The sequence below is a fragment of the Trachypithecus francoisi genome, unplaced genomic scaffold, assembly GCF_009764315.1.
Source record: "Trachypithecus francoisi isolate TF-2019V2 unplaced genomic scaffold, Tfra_2.0 Lachesis_group2, whole genome shotgun sequence".
NCBI lineage: Eukaryota > Metazoa > Chordata > Mammalia > Primates > Cercopithecidae > Trachypithecus > Trachypithecus francoisi.
The window spans coordinates 143,845,891-143,849,764 of NW_022681465.1; positions in this window are offsets into that span (position 1 = coordinate 143,845,891).

Consider the following 3,874-nt stretch of genomic DNA (forward strand, 5'->3'; position numbering starts at 1 on the left):
TTCACATGCAGATACTCATTAATGGAACTCAATGTAGTAAATTTCCAAATAACAAATGGGTCACAACAGATGCATTTGTATTTTGCCTAAACAATTGCCTCTTAAACACTAAGTGCTCTCATCTGTCCTGCCCATGCTTTCTTCTAACTCTAGTACTGCTGATATAACACAATAGCAATATTAATAATAAATGTTGTTGAGTGTCTTGTAGGTCGGACAGTAATAAAGTAAATTCTCAAGTTCATACTCTGAGGTCTTAGAGACTGTCTATTTGTTGAAGGTGTTCTTGGTTGCATGGAGTAAAATTGCTCTATCTCTCTTTATGTACCTATTTTCCAAATCATTTCAGAAGGCTTCTTGATGAATTTTTTTAGATACTACAGTTATCTTAACTGAAACGTTAAATTTTTCTTATAATAATGGAAATTTTCCCACCTGTGGAATTGTTTTGCATTTTTACTCTCCTTCATATTTGAGAGTAAGGTCAAAATTCTGGCTTGGAGCAGGCTGACCACACCCACATATTTAAGAAGGAGGATAATGTGTTTCATATGTCTTGGAGTGAAATGATAGACCAAGGCTTTTCTTTCAGTAGTCATTATATTTGGTGGAAACAATAGCAATGGAGTTAAATGACTCAAAGTGTCTGTCCTTTTTTAGCTATGTGTTATGCAAGTTAATCTTAATCTCTCTCTCTCTGTCTTTCTCTCTCTCTCTCCTCTTTCTCTATATACTTACCTATCTAGTCATCTCTTCACTTTGCCTACCCAGAGGGTAAAAAATAACAACAGCTATTTGTAAAATAGGAGGATCTCAGCAAAATTCTAGCGGTTGAAGCTCTTTAGACAATAATTTGTTGGAGGTGACTTAAGATGAGAATTTCTGATTCAATATACATTTATTTTTTTAAAGATGAAACTTGTCTGTAAACGTATGTTGTTAATTGTGGTTTACCAAAGGGAACATAACTCCTAATCCTGGGACTCCTAGATTAAGGGGCCTGTTTGACCTAGAGCAGGTCTTCTCATTTTGACATGTAACATTGCTTTTTGAATTGCATAAAGCTATCTCTTCTTCCCTAGCATTTTAGTGAAAATTAAAGGAGTTAATTTATAAATAAAAAATCCTTCTAAATTAAAAGTGTGATTTGTAGTCACTATGATTAACTATCTTTATTATCTTCATAAAGAAAATCATGTTACAACTTCAGTCATTGACCGGTCTGTTCCAGAATTCCATAAAACTCACCTGCAAAGAGGAATAAACAGGCCACACTAATAAAAAGCAGAAGGGTAACTGATGGCTTCTTGGTAAATGAGATCTGCATGGTTTATAGGAAATATGTTAATAGAGTTCACTGTTGACATTATACAGGCTGTATTTTAAGTGAATATATGAATGAATCTAAGTACCTATAAATATGGTAATCAGTTACAACCCCTACCTTAATTATGTAATGTATTTCCCCGAAGAGTAGAAACACCAGAAACCAAAGAAACTCCAGGCCTTAACAGACAGGAACAATAGTCAAAAACTAATGTTTAGGTAGAATGAAATGTACTACAAGTAACATACCCATAGTTTCCACTGTTTAGCCCATGGTGATAATTACAATCGAGTCATCATCTTCCAATTTGCATAAGTTAGACTTGCCTCCAGTAAAGCCTTGGGTCAGAGAGCTTCCACTATGCAGTAACCTATAGGATGATTTGCACAATTTGTGCACAATTTTATTACTAGTAAGGCTTGGTGGCACAACTACCATGGAAATAAAAATGCTGATGTGAGGAATTTTGAAGTCAAGGGATTTAATGGACAAAGTAAGAGGGTACTCTCAACAATCATTGAATTAGAAACTCTAGATATTCAAGGTGAATGTGAATCATGGGGCTGTTTCCTTCAGTCTCTTGCTTTTAGTCAGCCTATGCATGATGGTTTCTTGTTTACTTGGTTTACCTCTTTTACGTGGTTTACTTGTTACTTAGTCTTGTTTACGTGTTAATTTTAACAAGTAATTCACAGGTTGACTTTGGTCCTTGTACATATATGCCATGCACACTTGTGTTCTTTCTCTTTCTCAAATCCATCATTCACTGTTTACCTTATTGTTGTTACTGTTTCCTCTGCCTGGAAAACTACTGAGCCAGAAATGTAAATGGCCATTTCTTCTTTCCAGAAGTAACAGTTCAAACATTACTGGTTCAGTAAAGATTTTCCTAACTATTTAAAATACTCCAACCTGGGGCGGAGCAAGATGGCCGAATAGGAACAGCTCCAGTCTCCAACTCCCAGCGCGAGCGACACAGAAGACCGGTGATTTCTGCATTTTCAACTGAGGTACTGGGGTCATCTCTCTAGGGAGTGCCGGACAATCGGTGCTGGTCAGCTGCTGCAGCCTGACCAGCGTGAGCTGAAGCAGGGCGAGGCATCGCCTCACCTGGAAGCGCAAGGGGGAAGGAAATCCCTTTTCCTAGCCAGGGGAACTGAGACACACAACACCTGGAAAATCGGGTAACTCCCACCCCAATACTGCGCTTTAGGAAACAGGCACACCAGGAGAATATATCCCACACCTGGCCGGGAGGGTCCCACGCCCACGGAGCCTCCCTCACTGCTAACACAGCCGTCTGCGGCGATCTATCCGCAAGGCAGCAGCGAGGCTGGGGGAGGGGCGCCCGCCATTGCTGAGGCTTAAGTAGGTAAACAAAGCCGCTGGGAAGCTCGAACTGGGTGGAGCTCACAGCAGCTCAAGGAAGCCTGCCTGTCTCTGTAGACTCTACCTCTGCGGACAGCGCACAGCTGCAGTCCATTAGGGGAAAGAGCGGGGGCCGCTGCAGACTGAACGACTCTGTCTGACAGCTTTGGGGAGAGCGTGGATCTCCTAACGCGGAGGTTGAGATCCGAGAACGGACAGACTGCCTGCTCAGGAGGGTCCCTGACCCCTGAGTAGCCTAGCTGGGAGACATCCCCCACTAGGGGCAGTCTGATACCCCACACCTCACAGGGTGGCGTCACCCCTGAGAGGAAACTTCCAAAGAAAGAATCAGACAGGTACACTCGCTGTTCAGCAATATTCTATCTTCGGCAACCTCTGCTGCTGATACCCAGGCAAACAGGGTCTGGAGTGGACCTCAAGCAATCTCTAACAGACCAACAGACAGTCCTTCTGACTGTCAGATGGAAAACTATCAAACAGGAAGGACACCTATACCAAAACCCCATCAGTACATCACCATCATCAAAGACCAGAGACAGATAAAACCACAAAGATGGGGAAGAAGCAGGGCAGAAAAGCTGGAAATTCAAAAAATAAGAGGCATCTCCCCCTGCAAAGGAGCGCAGCCCATCGCCAGCAACGGATCAAAGCTGGTCAGAGAATGACTTTGACGAGATGAGAGAAGAAGGCTTCAGTCCATCAAACCTCTCAGAGCTAAAGAGGAATTACGTACCCAGCGCAAAGAAACTAAAAATCTTGAAAAAAAAGTGGAAGAATTGACAGCTAGACTAATTAATGCAGAGAAGATCATAAACGAAATGACAGAGATGAAAACCATGACACGAGAAATACGTGACAAATGCACAAGCTTCGGTAACCGACTCGATCAACTGGAAGAAAGAGTATCAGCGATTGAGGATCAAATGAATGAAATGAAGCGAGAAGAGAAACCAAAAGAAAAAAGAAGAAAAAGAAATGAACAAAGCCTGCAAGAAGTATGGGATTATGTAAAAAGACCAAATCTACGTCTGATTGGGGTGCCTGAAAGTGAGGGGGAAAATGGAACCAAGTTGGAAAACACTCTTCAGGATATCATCCAGGAGAACTTCCCCAACCTAGTAGGGCAGGCCAACATTCAAATTCAGGAAATACAGAGAA